Source organism: Bufo bufo, chromosome 1 (assembly GCF_905171765.1).
Source record: "Bufo bufo chromosome 1, aBufBuf1.1, whole genome shotgun sequence".
Classification (NCBI taxonomy): domain Eukaryota; kingdom Metazoa; phylum Chordata; class Amphibia; order Anura; family Bufonidae; genus Bufo; species Bufo bufo.
The window spans coordinates 831,755,381-831,771,923 of record NC_053389.1 but is presented as its reverse complement, the minus strand read 5'-3'; the positions used below and the strand labels follow the sequence as shown (position 1 = coordinate 831,771,923).

General features: G+C 47.4%; 1 protein-coding gene across 1 annotated transcript in view; it reads left to right on the top strand.

Annotated features, from left to right (window-relative positions):
• LOC120990149 (olfactory receptor 1468-like) overlaps positions 1 to 16,543 on the top strand; it is a 97,740-nt gene that overhangs the window by 6,085 nt on the left and 75,112 nt on the right. The window lies entirely within an intron of this gene.

Below are 16,543 nucleotides of genomic sequence, written 5' to 3'. Positions count from 1 at the left end.
TGCTGCTGCCACCGCCTCGGCCTCTTCCTCCGCCTCTGGAGGAACGTTGGCACCTGCCGCCCAGCAAACATAGGATGTACCACCAACACCACCACCTGCGTCACCAAGCATCTCAACCATGTCACACGGCAGCGTTCAGCTCTCCATCTCACAAACATTTGAGAGAAAGCGTAAATTCTCACCTAGCCACCCTCGATCCCTGGCCCTGAATGCCAGCATTTCTAAACTACTGGCCTATGAAATGCTGTCATTTAGACTGGTGGACACACACAGCTTCAAACAGCTCATGTCACTTGCTGTCCCACAGTATGTTGTTCCCAGCCGCCACTACTTCTCCAAGAGAGACGTGCCTTCCCTGCACAAACAAGTGTCCGATAAAATCAAGTGTGCACTGCGCAACGCCATCTGTGGCGAGGTCCACCTAACCACAGATACGTGGACCAGTAAGCACGGCCAGGGACGCTATATCTCCCTAACTGCACACTGGGTAAATGTAGTGGCGGCTGGGCCCCAGGCGGAGAGCTGTTTGGCGCACGTCCTTCCGCCGCCAAGGATCGCAGGGCAACATTCTTTGCCTCCTGTCTCCTCCTCCTCCTACTCAGCTTCCTCCTCCTCTTCTTCCACCTGCTCATCCAGTCAGCCACACACCTTCACCACCAACTTCAGCACAGCACGGGGTAAACGTCAGCAGGCCATTCTGAAACTCATATGTTTGGGGGACAGGCCCCACACCGCACAGGAGTTGTGGCGGGGTATAGAACAACAGACCGACGAGTGGTTGCTGCCGGTGAGCCTCAAGCCCGGCCTGGTGGTGTGCGATAATGGGCGAAATCTCGTTGCAGCTCTGGGACTAGCCGGTTTGACGCACATCCCTTGCCTGGCGCATGTGCTGAATTTGGTGGTGCAGAAGTTCATTCGCAACTACCCCGACATGTCAGAGCTGCTGCATAAAGTGCGGGCCGTCTGTTCGCGCTTCCGGCGTTCACACCCTGCCGCTGCTCGCCTGTCTGCGCTACAGCATAACTTCGGCCTTGCCGCTCACCGCCTCATATGCGACGTGCCCACCAGGTGGAACTCCACCTTGCATATGCTGGACAGACTGTGCGAGCAGCAGCAGGCCATAGTGGAGTTTCAGCTGCAGCACGCACGGGTCAGTCGCACTGCGGATCAGACCCACTTCACCACCAATGACTGGGCCTCCTGGTACTCCACCAACATGGCCAGTGGCGATGACGCCGTTATCAGCGTTACAATACCACTTCTATGTCTCCTTGAGAAAACACTTAGGGCGATGATGGAAGAGGAGGTGGCCCAGGAGGAAGAGGAGGAAGAGGGGTCATTTTTAGCACTTTCAGGCCAGTCTCTTCAAAGTGACTCAGAGGGAGGTTTTTTGCAACACCAGAGGCCAGGTACAAATGTGGCCAGACAGGGCCCACTACTGGAGGACGAGGAGGACGAGGATGAGGAGGAGGTGGAGGAGGATGAGGATGAAGCATGTTCACAGCGGGGTGGCACCCAAAGCAGCTCGGGCCCATCACTGGTGCGTGGCTGGGGGGAAACACAGGACGATGACGATACGCCTCCCACAGAGGACAGCTTGTCCTTACCTCTGGGCAGCCTGGCACACATGAGCGACTACATGCTGCAGTGCCTGCGCAACGACAGCAGAGTTGCCCACATTTTAACGTGTGCGGACTACTGGGTTGCCACCTTGCTGGATCCCCGGTACAAAGACAATGTGCCCACCTTACTTCCTACACTGGAGCGTGATAGGAAGATGCGCGAGTACAAACGCACGTTGGTAGACGCGCTACTGAGAGCATTCACAGGGGAACAAGTGGAAGCCCAAGGCGAAGGCAGAGGAGGAGCAAGAGGTCGCCAACGCAGCTGTGTCACGCCCAGCTCCTCTGAGGGCAGGGTTAGCATGGCAGAGATGTGGAAAAGTTTTGTCAACACGCCACAGCTAAGTGCACCACCACCTGATACGGAACGTGTTAGCAGGAGGCAACATTTCACTAACATGGTGGAACAGTACCTGTGCACACCCCTCCACGTACTGACTGATGGTTCAGCCCCATTCAACTTCTGGGTCTCCAAATTGTCCACGTGGCCAGAGCTAGCCTTTTATGCCTTGGAGGTGCTGGCCTGCCCGGCGGCCAGCGTTTTGTCTGAACGTGTATTCAGCACGGCAGGGGGCGTCATTACAGACAAAGGCAGCCGAATGTCTGCAGCCAATGTGGACAAGCTGACGTTTATAAAAATGAACCAGGCATGGATCCCACAGGACCTGTCCATCCCTTGTGCAGATTAGATATTAACTACCTCCCCTTAACAATATATTATTCTACTCCAGGGCACTTCCTCATTCAATACTATTTTTAATTTCATTTTACCATTATATTGCGGGGCAACCCAAAGTTGAATAAACCTCTCCTCTGTCTGGGTGCCTGGGCCTAAATGTGTGACAGTGGCCTGTTCCAGTGGTGGGTGACGTGAAGCCTGATTCTCTGCTATGACATGAAGACTGATTCTGTGCTGACATAAGGCCAGATTCTCTGTTACGGGACCTCTCTCCTCTGCCTGGGTGCTGGGGCCTAAATGTGTGACAGTGGCCTGTTCCAGTGGTGGGTGACGTGAAGCCTGATTCTCTGCTATGACATGAAGACTGATTCTGTGCTGACATGAAGCCAGATTCTCTGTTACGGGACCTCTCTCCTCTGCCTGGGTGCCTGGGCCTAAATATGTGACAGTGGCCTGTTCCAGTGGTGGGTGACGTGAAGCCTGATTCTCTGCTATGACATGAAGACTGATTCTGTGCTGACATAAGGCCAGATTCTCTGTTACGGGACCTCTCTCCTCTGCCTGGGTGTCGGGGCCTAAATGTGTGACAGTGGCCTGTTCCAGTGGTGGGTGACGTGAAGCCTGATTCTCTGCTATGACATGAAGACTGATTCTGTGCTGACATAAGGCCAGATTCTCTGTTACGGGACCTCTCTCCTCTGCCTGGGTGCCGGGGCCTAAATGTGTGACAGTGGCCTGTTCCAGTGGTGGGTGACGTGAAGCCTGATTCTCTGCTATGACATGAAGACTGATTCTGTGCTGACATAAGGCCAGATTCTCTGTTACGGGACCTCTCTCCTCTGTCTGGGTGCCGGGGCCAGAAATGTGTGACAGTGGCCTGTTCCAGTGGTGGGTGATGTGAAGCCTGATTCTCTGCTATGACATGAAGACTGATTCTGTGCTGACATGAAGCCAGATTCTCTGCTATGGCATGAAGAGACTGATTCTCTGCTGACGTGAAGCCAGATTCTCTGCTATGGGACCTATGTCCAATTGATATTGGTTAATTTTTATTTTTTTTATTTTTATTTTAATTCATTTCCCTATCCACATTTGTTTGCAGGGGATTTACCTACATGATGCTGCCTTTTGCAGCCCTCTAGCTCTTTCCTGGGCTGTTTTACAGCCTTTTTAGTGCCCAAAAGTTCGGGTCCCCATTGACTTCAATGGGGTTCGGGTTCGGGACAAAGTTCGGGTCGGGTTCGGATCCTGAACCCGAACATTTCCGAGAAGTTCGGCCGAACTTCTCGAACCCGAACATCCAGGTGTTCGCTCAACTCTATTCGTTACAAAAAGAAAATGGTAGAAATAAAAATAAAATAAAAAATAAAAGAAATAAAAGAAGAAATAAAAGTAGAATAGAAATAAAAAAATATATAAAAGAAATGAGAAATAAAAAATTAAAAATTAAAATAAAGATGAGAATAAAATAAATATAGAAATAAAAATAAAAATAAGTGTGGGTTTTCTCCTTTGATTGATAGAGATGCTGGTAGTAGTGGGAGGATGCAGGTCATGTCGATGCGCTGGTAAAACAGCCTGGCATCGACATGTCGTGTACAGTGGCGTACACACAATCCATGGTGCCCCGCTGCAAAACTGATACATGGGGGCCCCCTCCCCGCCGCTGCCCACCCCAACCTGCCCTCATTCCCCGCTGAGCGTGTGTGTATGTATGTGTGTATATATATATATATATATATATATATATACAGGGTGGGCCATTTATATGGATACACCTTAATAAAATTGGAATGGTTGGTGATATTAACTTCCTGTTTGTGGCACATTAGTATATGTGAGGAGGGAAACTTTTCAAGATGGGTGGTGACCATGGCGGCCATTTTGAAGTCGGCCAATTTGAATCCAACTTTTGTTTTTTCAATAGGAAGAGGGTCATGTGACACATCAAACTTATTGGGAATTTCACAAGAAAAACAATGGTGTGCTTGGTTTTAACGTAACTTTTTTCTTTCATGAGTTATTTACTTTTCTGACCACTTATAAAATGTGTTCAATGTGCTGCCCATTGTGTTGGATTGTCAATGCAACTCTCTTCTCCCACTCTTCACACACTGATAGCAACACCGCAGGAGAAATGCTAGCACAGGCTTCCAGTATCCGTAGTTTCAGGTGCTGCACATCTCGTATCTTCACAGCATAGACAATTGCCTTCAGATGACCCCAAAGAAAAAAGTCTAAGGGGGTGAGATCGGGAGACCTTGGGGGCCATTCAACTGGCCCACGACGACCAATCCACTTTTCAGGAAACTGTTCATCTAGGAATGCTCGGACCTGACACCCATAATGTGGTGGTGCACCATCTTGCTGGAAAAACTCAGGGAACGTGCCAGCTTCAGTGCATAAAGAGGGAAACACATCATCATGTAGCAATTTTGCATATCCAGTTGCCTTGAGGTTTCCATTGATGAAGAATGGCCCCACTATCTTTGTACCCCATATACCACACCATACCATCAGTCTTGGAGGGATCTATCCCATGTGGGTTAGTGTCAGGCCAATAGCGGTGGTTTTGTTTGTGAACTTCACCATTCACATAAAAGTTTGCCTCATCATTGAACAAAATCTTCTGCGTAAACTGAGGGTCCTGTTCCAATTTTTGTTTTGCCCATTCTGCAAATTCAGTGCGCCGATCTGGGTCATCCTCGTTGAGATGCTGCAGTAGCTGGAGTTTGTAAGGGTGCCATTTGTGAGTAGCTAATATCCGCCGAAGGGATGTTCGACTAATGGCACTCTCCAGTGACATGCGGCGAGTGCTACGCTGTGGGCTCTTGCTGAATGAAGCTAGGACAGCCACTGATGCTTCTTCATTAGAGACAGATTTCATGCGTCCACATTTTGTCAAATCCAACACTGAACCAGTTTCACGAAACTTAGCAAGCAGTTTGCTAACTGTAGCATGGGAGATGGGTGGTCTCGTAGGGTGTCTTGCATTGAAATCTGCTGCAATGACCCGGTTACTGCGTTCACCAGACATCAACACAATTTCTATCCGCTCCTCACGTGTTAACCTCGGCGACATGTCAATGGCTGTAAACAAAGAGAAACTTGTAAATAACTCATGAAAGAATAAAGTTACGTTAAAACCAAGCACACCATTGTTTTTCGTGTGAAATTACCAATAAGTTTGATGTGTCACATGACCCTCTTCCTATTGAAAAAACAAAAGTTGGATTCAAAATGGCCGACTTCAAAATGGCCGCCATGGTCACCACCCATCTTGAAAAGTTTCCCCCCTCACATATACTAATGTGCCACAAACAGGAAGTTAATATCGTTTATGAAAAGTATGTGGATAGCTCACCCCCCTCCTCAATAAGGTAGGGGTGCTCTAACCGAAAGACTGTACACTCAATCAGTCCAGGGAAGATATGTAAAAAATAGAAACAAACGGCTGGCACTCACTATGTGGTTTCACATCAAACAACAATTTATTAACCGCTAATTCAACAATGGAATAATAGCAGCAATGCATACAATATTACAGTAAAAACATAGATATTAAAAAACCCCTAAAAAATAAATAATATAAAATACAATGTACTGATGGTAGCAGTGTTTGCAAAAAAACGCACTAGAGTGTAATCTCCTGAAGATGTATTGAACAACAGTGATCCTTTGCCTGATGGCAGTGTGTATCCAAATTAATTGTATCAGGGATACTGTCTCTTTAAATAGAGAATGTAGCCAAATCCACAGGCTGTATTGGCTGCTGCTGGGGGATATCGTCTCTCTCAATAAGTTTATCTTCAGCAGTTCCTTTGTTAGTTAATATTATAGCCTTCAATAGTTGGGTATGTTGTGGGTTGTTAGGAAGTATTGCTTACCCACATTGGACGAGTCTCCGGCAGTCTGGTTCCACCGCTCGTTGTACCGTTCACTCTCGGCGTCCCCGCACTCTGGTGTTGGTCACGTGGTATGCCAGAGATATCGCGGGACTTGAAGACTCCAGTCCGATGTTCCTATGCAGGGTGCAGGTCAGATGAAAGAATGGAGCGCTCCACTTGTGCAAGATGGTTTAGATTTCATCGATCATATCCAAGAACTTGATATCAGCAGGGATATAACGCTAAACGTGTTTCGAGGACTTCAATCCTCTTCCTCAGTAGCTATATCCCTGTTGCTAAATCCCCTCCTTTTATATCTTCATAAGCAATCCACAAAATCTGGGCTGGAATCACTTATTCCTATAGTGCGATTTTTGGTGCGTTTCTGGTGCGGTTTTAAAATCGCGTTTTTTATGGCATTAGAACCGCAACCTCTTAGTCAGTATTAGTATGTCCAAACGCAATAATAATCCAATATAAAATACAGAAATATTGTACAATATATAAAATTGTATAATTGTATGTTAATATCACCAACCATTCCCATTTTATTAAGGTGTATCCATATAAATGGCCCATCCTGTATATCTATATATAAGAATGGGTGAACATGTGAATGTGTGAACAGGGTTAATTACATGACTACAATACTTACTATTAAGCGGGGAGAAGCCGCCTTGATGTCTGGTATATGGGCCCAACATATTCTTGATCAATTATATGCGCTAAGAGCTTCTCCCCGCTTAATAGTAAGTATTGGAGTCATGTATTTGACCCTGTTCACACATTCACCTGTTCACCCATTCTTAGTGCATTTTGTATAACTTATACCAGGCCAGCTCACATATAATAATATACAGAACATACCAAGGCCATATAGTAACTCTTACCTGAGCTGGCTCTGGCTGAAAGCTGCTGAATCGACCTGCTGAAAGTCTGTGGCAAATGGCAAGGCTGAATGCTGGAGGCTGTCTGGGCTCAGTGTGGGCTCTGGCTGGCTGAATGAGTGCTGCTCCTGGGCCTCACTCAGGCTGGCAGAAATGTCTGGCAGAGTGATAGAGAACGAGGCGAGGTGGGGTGAGTGACTGTAGTATACAGGTAGAGTCAGACTACTGGGCAAGTGGGCAGTGGCAGACTAGCAGTGGCTCCCGCACTCCTCTGTTCCCAACTTCCTGCCGGACCTGCTACGCTGATAATTTTGTGACGTCACGTAAGCGCGCAGTGTGATCCGGACATGCTGCCAGGTCCTGCCCCCTGCCATTGGTACTTTAAATGACCATGCCTCAGCCTGACCTGCCGTTCCATCATCCATAACAACAAAAAATGGGGACTTCTGACCGTCCGTCCTGGCCTTGCGCCGAACCAGGAGTCTAAAAACCGGACGTCTGGTTACCCTAAGAGCAGCAGTGGCAGAGAGACCTGAGGCCAGCAGCAGCCAATTCAGTCAGATTAGAGCCAAAGCTGCAGAGTGGCTGTAATCTGACTAAAATGACTGCTGCTGGCCTCAGTGAGTCTCTCTGCCACTGCAGAGAGACCTCATATCAGCCAACTCAGACCCCATCAGACCTCATATCAGCCCAAAGACCCCCATGACCTCAGATCGGCCCAAAGACCCCCATCAGACCTCAGAGCAGCCCAAAGACCCCCATCAGACCCCAACTCAGCCCCCATCAGACCTCAGATGAGCCCAAAGACCCCCAGTCAGCCCCCATCAGACCTCAGATGAGCCCAAAAACCCCCAATCAGCCCCATCAGACCTAAGATCAGCCCAAAGACCCCCATCATCATCAGCCCCCCACTCAGCCCCCATCAGACCTCAGATCAGCCCATAGACCCCCACTCAGCCCCCATCAGACCTCAGATCAGCCCAAAGACCCCCATGAGACCCCCACTCAGCCCCATCAGACCTCAGATCAGCCCAAAGACCCCCATGAGACCCCCACTCAGCCCCATCAGACCTCAGATCAGCCCAAAGCCCCTTATCATCATCAGACCCCCAGTCAGCCCCCATCAGACCTCAGATCAGCCAAAAGACCCCCACTCAGCCCCCATAAGACCTCAGATCAGCTCAAAGACCCCCATGTGACCCCCACTCAGCCCCATCAGACCCCAGATTAGCCCAAAGACCCACACTCAGCCCCAATCAGAACTCAGATTAGCCCAAAGACCCCCAGTCAGCCCCCATCAGACCTCAGATCAGCCCAAAGACCCCCATCAGACCCCAACTAAGCCCCCATCAGACCTCAGATCAGCCCAAAGACCCCCACTCAGCCCCCATCGGCTCACATCAATCAGTGGTGGCAGCCCAGAGTGATCCCCATTCCCCCAGGCCCCAATACTTACCTGTTCTGCGCCGCGAGGATACTCTTCCTCTTCGGGCCTCCGGCAGAAGTCGCGCTCCTCATCTCTGTCTGTCTTCCCAGCCAGCGCTGCACTGTCACCTGACACCTGACCTGCTCGCACTACGTCCTGACGCTGTACGTGCTCAGGACAGTGAAGCTGCGGCTGTGGAGGGGAGGGGATGTTTATTAACCACCTCAGCCCCTAGGGCTTAAACACCCTGAAAGACCAGGCCACTTTTTACACTTCTGACCTACACTACTTTCACCGTTTATTGCTCGGTCATGCAACTTACCACCCAAATGAATTTTACCTCCTTTTCTTCTCACTAATAGAGCTTTCATTTGGTGGTATTTCATTGCTGCTGACATTTTTACTTTTTTTGTTATTAATCGAAATTTAACGATTTTTTTGCAAAAAAATGAAATTTTTCACTTTCAGTTGTAAAATTTTGCAAAAAAAACGAGATCCATATATAAATTTTGCTCTAAATTTATTGTTCTACATGTCTTTGATAAAAAAAAATGTTTGGGTAAAAAAAAAATGGTTTGGGTAAAAGTTATAGCGTTTACAAACTATGGTACAAAAATGTGAATTTCCGCTTTTTGAAGCAGCTCTGACTTTCTGAGCACCTGTCATGTTTCCTGAGGTTCTACAATGCCCAGACAGTACAAAAACCCCACAAATGACCCCATTTCGGAAAGTAGACACCCTAAGGTATTCGCTGATGGGCATAGTGAGTTCATAGAACTTTTTATTTTTTGTCACAAGTTAGCGGAAAATGATGATTTTTTTTTTTTCTTACAAAGTCTCATATTCCACTAACTTGTGACAAAAAATAAAAAGTTCTATGAACTCACTATGCCCATCACGAAATACCTTGGGGTGTCTTCTTTCCAAAATGGGGTCACTTGTGGGGTAGTTATACTGCCCTGGCATTCTAGGGGCCCAAATGTGTGGTAAGGAGTTTGAAATCAAATTCTGTAAAAAATGACCAGTGAAATCCGAAAGGTGCTCTTTGGAATATGGGCCCCTTTGCCCACCTAGGCTGCAAAAAAGTGTCACACAAGTTGTCTTTTGCCAAGATATTTCTCTCACCCAGCATGGGTATATGTAAAATGACACCCCAAAACACATTCCCCAACTTCTCCTGAGTACGGAGATACCAGATGTGTGACACTTTTTTGCAGCCTAGATGAGCAAAGGGGCCCATATTCCAAAGAGCACCTTTCGGATTTCACTGGTCATTTTTTACAGAATTTGATTTCAAACTCCTTACCACACATTTGGGCCCCTAGAATGCCAGGGCAGTATAACTACCCCACAAGTGACCCCATTTTGGAAAGAAGACACCCCAAGGTATTCGCTGATGGGCATAGTGAGTTCATGGAAGTTTTTATTTTTTGTCACAAGTTAGTGGAATATGAGACTTTGTATGATATTTCTCTCACCCAGCTTGGGTATATGTAAAATGACACCCCAAAACACATTCCCCAACTTCTCCTGAGTACGGCGATACCACATGTGTGACACTTTTTTGCAGCCTAAATGCGCAAAGGGGCCCACATTCCTTTTATGAGGGCATTTTTAGACATTTGGATCCCAGACTTCTTCTCACGCTTTAGGGCCCCTAGAATGCCAGGGCAGTATAAATACCCCACATGTGACTCCATTTTGGAAAGAAGACACCCCAAGGTATTCAATGAGGGGCATGGCGAGTTCATAGAATTTTTTTTTTTTTGCCACAAGTTAGCGGAAATTGATTTTATTTATTTTTTTCTCACAAAATCTCCCTTTCCGCTAACTTGGGACAAAAATTTCAATCTTTCATTGACTCAATATGCCCCTCACGGAATACCTGGGGGTGTCTTCTTTCCGAAATGGGGTCACATGTGGGTATTTATACTGCCCTGGCATTCTAGGGGCCCTAAAGCGTGAGAAGAAGTCTGGAATATAAATGTCTAAAAAATTTTACGCATTTGGATTCCGTGAGGGGTATGGTGAGTTCATGTGAGATTTAATTTTTTGACACAAGTTAGTGGAATATGAGACTTTGTAAGAAAAAAAAAAAAATTTCCGCTAACTTGGGCCAAAAAAATGTCTGAATGGAGCCTTACAGAGGGGTGATCAATGACAGGGGGGTGATCAATGACAGGGGGATGATCAATGACAGGGGGGTTATCAGGGAGTCTATATGGGGTGATCACCACAGTCATTGATCACGCCCCTGTAAGGCTCCATTCAGACATCCGTATGCGTTTTGCGGATCCGATCCATCTATCAGTGGATCCGTAAAAATCATGTGGACGTCTGAATGGAGCTTTACAGGGGTGTGATCAATGACAGGGGGGTAATCAATGACAGGTGGGTGATCAGGGAGTCTATATGGGGTGATCACCACAGTCATTGATCACGCCCCTGTAAGGCTCCATTCAGACATCCGTATGCGTTTTGCGGATCCGATCCATCTATCAGTGGATCCGTAAAAATCATGTGGACGTCTGAATGGAGCTTTACAGGGGTGTGATCAATGACAGGGGGGTAATCAATGACAGGTGGGTGATCAGGGAGTCTATATGGGGTGATCACCACAGTCATTGATCACGCCCCTGTAAGGCTCCATTCAGACGTCCGTATGCGTTTTGCGGATCCGATCCATCTATCAGTGGATCCGTAAAAATCATGCGGACGTCTGAATGGAGCTTTACAGGGGTGTGATCAATGACAGGGGGGTAATCAATGACAGGGGGGTGATCAGGGAGTCTATATGGGGTGATCACCACAGTCATTGATCATGCCCCTGTAAGGCTCCATTCAGACGTCCGTGTGCGTTTTGCGGATCCGATCCATCTATCAGTGGATCCGTAAAAATCATGCGGACCTCTGAATGGAGCTTTACAGGGGTGTGATCAATGACAGGGGGGTAATTAATGACAGGGGGGTGATCAGGGAGTCTATATGGGGTGATCACCACAGTCATTAATCATGCCCCTGTAAGGCTCCATTCAGATGTCCGTGTGCGTTTTGCGGATCCGATCCATCTATCAGTGGATCCGTAAAAATCATGCGGACGTCTGAATGGAGCTTTACAGGGGGTTGATCAATGACAGGGGGGTAATCAATGACAGGGGGGTAATCAGTGAGTCTATATGGGGTGATCAGGGGTGATCAAGGGTGAATAAGGGGTTAATAAGTGACGGGGGGGGGGTGTAGTGTAGTGTGGTGCTTGGTGCAACATATTACTGAGCTACCTGTGTCCTCTGGTGGTCGATCCAAACAAAGGGGACCACCAGAGGACCAGGTAGCAGGTATATTAGACGCTGTTATCAAAACAGCGTCTAATATACCTGTTAGGGGTTAAAAAAATCACATCTCCAGCCTGCCAGCGAACGATCGCCGCTGGCAGGCTGGAGATCCACTCTCTTACCTTCCGTTCCTGTGAGCGCGCGCGCCTGTGTGCGCGCGTTCACAGGAAGTCTCGCGTCTCGCGAGAGGACGCGCCGGCGCGTCCACTCGGAATTAATCAACCACCTCCAGGACGCGTCTGTGCGTACAGCGGTCCGGAGGTGGTTAAAGGGGCACAAGGAGCACTGGGGGGTGGGCACGAGGAGCACTGGGCGGCGGGCCTAGCCCCCGGGTACACACAGCACTACAGCAGCACTACAGCAGTGCGAAGCCAGACGTCCCCCACTGTGTAAACCTGCCACTGGACCATCTATAGGAATCCCAAAATCTCCAGTTCTGAATTGAGTCCCTTGGGTACTATAGTTCCAAAATCATAAATCATTTTTGACTCGTATCTTGACATCTTAATAGAGTTTAGCGAACCCGAACTGTAAAGTTCGGGTTCGTCCCGAACTTTACAATTTTTAGACCACGGACCCGAACACGAGCATTTCAGTAAAAGTTTGGGTTCGAGTTTGGTGTTCGCCGATTTAATGGCGCTGGTTGAAAAGCTGCAGGGCAGACAATCAACAAGCGTTTAATTAATGTGCCCCTAGAAGCCATCACAGCCATGTCTACTAATGGCATGGCTGTGATTGGCCAGTGCAGCATGTGACCCAGCCTCTATATCAGCTGGAGTCACGTAGCGCCGCCCGTCACTCTGCTGTGCTTAGTGTAAGGAGAGGTTGCTGCAGCTGTGAGGGAGAGAATAGGAAACAATTCTGGTCTTCTTGGTGTTAAATCTGCAAACTACAGCGATTATTTTTGTGGGTGCTATGCTACATTTTTGTACCCCTGAGCCCAGTGCCACAGAGAAATAAGCTTTTATCAGTCTGCTTGTTAGGTGGGCGTCGGCGACCATTTTTGCCAGTGCATGTGTGCCAGGGACATTACTTTAATCCTGTTCTGGTAGCTCAGTGGGCGACATCTAGGCATTTTTTAAGGACACCTGCACTTCATATGTGCCAGGGGAAGGGAAAATAATATAGGTAATCTGTCTGTGAGTTCAGGGCCCCAGGGGGGGGACATATTCACATTTTTTCTGTGAAGTACCCCTGTGCTGAATATCTGACAGGGAACATTTATTTATTAAATCTATCTGATAGATTCCAGGGGGACAAATTCCCTTATTTTGGCGGTCAAGTACCCCTGCGGCCTGCAGTGCATACCTGCCAGTGAAGATAATTCTATTACATTAGTCTGTCACATATTTGTGTGACCTAAAGCAATTTTTTCTCTTTCTGACACCGACACTGCATATCTGACAGTGTAGTGTACGGGGACTGTAATGCCCGTCACTACAAAAGTGTCACTTGGTGTGCTGTCGTCCCCCCTTATTTATGGGGAAGTTGGTATATGTCATCTTTATAAATTGTCATGTAATGCAATGTTATGTATTTCCCTGTTACTGTGACACTTGCATGTACAGGCCTGCTAGGGGTGTCATTCCAGCTTCTAGTCACTAGAGGGAGCTAGAGAGCCCTAGTTTATATTAGGCCCAGACAGGGAAGTAAAAGGGAGTCTAGTCTAAGTGTCTGTCTAAAGCTGCAGCCTGTAGTCTGAAGCTGGAGCTTAGACTATGTCAGAGACAAGTCCAGGCCTGAAGCCTGCGGACCAGGAGAGGGTATTGCAGTCCCTGTAACCGGGTTCCGAATCCAAGGAGAAGGTTCCCCTCCTGAATATATATATATGCAGAAGCAGGAAGGCCACCGTTCAGAAGCTTCTAGAGTCTGAGGAAAGAGGGAGAGAGACAGAGGCAAAATCCAGAAAAGCAAGAGGTACTCAAGATGACAGAGGAGGTACTTTATAAAGCTAAAACCAAGGATATACGCCAGAGTGAAGGTATTGGGCCTTGGAGAAGATTTTCTATTTTCCAGGATCAGTCAGAGATAGAGTGCAAGCTCCTGTACTGCAAGTCCTGTGTGTTTAACACTCTGTAGTCACCTTGCTCAATCTGTATTGCCTGCATCGACCGTATTGAAAAATCGACTGTATGCAAAGGAACTGCGCTTCCGTTAATGTCTCTATGAAAACTACTAAAGTTGGAGTTCTGTTTTAACATCATGGTGTTCCTCATTTATTCCTGCTATCAGCAAACGGCGTGCCACCGTTTAATTGGCACTGGCGTCACAAACATTTTCCTACCATCACCTGCCTATGCAGAGAGTCAGCCGTCTCAGGTTAGTGTCATTGCACTACTACACCCAGGAACACATTTCTACACACAACTTGAGTACGCTGCACCTCTCTTTTGGCGTCACGAACAGGATACGCACGCTTTATAGTGCAAGAAGCGTGAACTTTGTGCTTTATACAGTTGCCCTGTGACCAAAGTGACAAATTGCCTGTTTATTTAAAGTGGACTTTGTGAACTGAAAATCATACCCAAAGTGTTCCTAAAACCTCTAAAAAGCGCTGTGCAGTGTTGCGCTACCAAGAGGAAGAAAATCGCCACATTGGAGTGTGGTTTTGTGGACTTTTAATCATCCTGCTTGCTGTCAGTGAATAGACAGCGTTTCTTGCTAAAGATGGCCGCTGAGCTTGCTGAAATAACTGCTGCGTCATCTTCATCCCGAAAAGGCGGGAAAAATTGGCGCCTTTCTGAGGAAATAGCGGGAAGGAGTTCAAGGTCAGGCGCCACTGCTTATCTGGACATTTGCATGTCTGCCAGCATGGACACCGCCTTCCATATACTGGAATACCTGGGGGGCGGCCTCCCAGTGCAAGGGGAGGAGCTGGCTGATTTAACCCCTTAAGGACGCAGGGCGTACCGGTACGCCCTATTTCCCGAGTCCTTAAGGACCAAGGGCGTACAGGTACGTCCTGACTTAAATTCGGAATTCCGGCGCCGCAGGGGTTAATCGGAACGGGACGCCGGCTGAAATCATTCAGCCGGCATCCCGTAACAACGCAGGGGGGGGTCATTTGACCCCCCAGTATCGGCGATCGCAGCAAACCGCAGGTCAATTCAGACCTGCGGTTTGCTGCGCTTTGTGCAGTTTCTGATCGCCGCGGTCCCTGACCGCGGGGATCAGAAACTTTAGAGTGGCTAAAATCATTATTTTTCACCCCCCCCTGCACCCCTGCACGATTTTATGCCGGAGGGTGGTGCGGGGGGGGTGTCGCAGGCGGTGGGGGCGTTGCGGGAGGCGGGCGGTGCGGCAGGCGGGATCGCGATCCCCCGCCCGCCTCCCCATGAACGATCGTTGGCTTCTAGTGGGTATACCAGGGTGCCAGCACATTGCTGGCACCCTGGTATAAACGGCTGACATCTGTGAAGATGTCAGCCGTTTAACCCTTTCCATACCGCGGTCCGTACGGACCGCTGTATGGAAAAAGTTAACTGTCATTGGTCAGGGAGCTCCCTCCCTCTCCATCGGGGGGCTGCTGTGGCTTTGCAGCCCCCCGATGGAGAGGGAGAGAGCCCCCAGAGAGCCCCCCTCAGCCCCGTCCTTACCCTTCCCCGTCTGCGAAGTTCTGAGCAGACGGGGAGGGTTCCCATGGCAACAGGACGCCTGCTCAGGCGTCCTGCTGTCCATGGTGCTGAACAGATCTGTGCTAAAAGCACAGATCTGTTCAGTGTAAGTAAAATACAGTACAGAACAATATATATTGTTCTGTACTGTATTATACAGACACCAGACCCACTGGATCTTCAAGAACCAAGTGGGTCTGGGTCACAAAAATGTAAAAAAAAGTGAAAAAAGTTAAGATAAAAAAAAAAACATTTATCACTGAATAAAAATTAAAAAAATAAAATAAACTACACATATTAGGTATCGCCGCGTCCGTAACGACCTGATCTATAAAATGGTCATGTTACTTTCCCCGCACGGTGAACGCCATAAAAATAAAAAAATAAAAACTATGAGAAAATTGAAATTTTGCCCACCTTACTTCCCAAAAAAGGTAATAAAAGTGATCAAAAAAGTCGCATGTACGCCAAAATAGTACCAATCAAACCGTCATCTCATCCCGCAAAAAATGAGACCCTACTCAAGATAATCGCCCAAAAGCTGAAAAAACTATGGCTCTTAGACTATGGAGACACTAAAACATGATTTTTTTTTTTTCAAAAATGAACTCATTCTGTAAAACTTACATAAATAAAAAAAAAGTATACATATTAGGTATCGCCGCGTCCGTATCGACCGACTCTATAAAAATATCACATGACCTAACCCCTCAGATGACCACCGTAAAAAAATAAAAATAAAAACAGTGTAAAAAAAGCCATTTTTTGCCATCTTATGTCACAAAAAGTGTAATAGCAAGCGATCAAAAAATCATATGCACCCCAAAATAGTGCCAATCAAACCGTCATCTCATCCCGCAAAAAATGAGACCCTACTCAAGATAATCGCCCAAAAACTGAAAAAACTATGGCTCTTAGAATATGGAGACACTAAAACATTTTTTTGGTTTTAAAAATGAAGTTATTGTATAAAACTTACATAAATAAAAAAAAATGTATACATATTAGGTATCGACGCGTCCTCGACAACCTGCTCTATAAAATGACCACATGATCTAACCTGTCAGATGAATGTTGTAAATAACAAAAAAAAAAA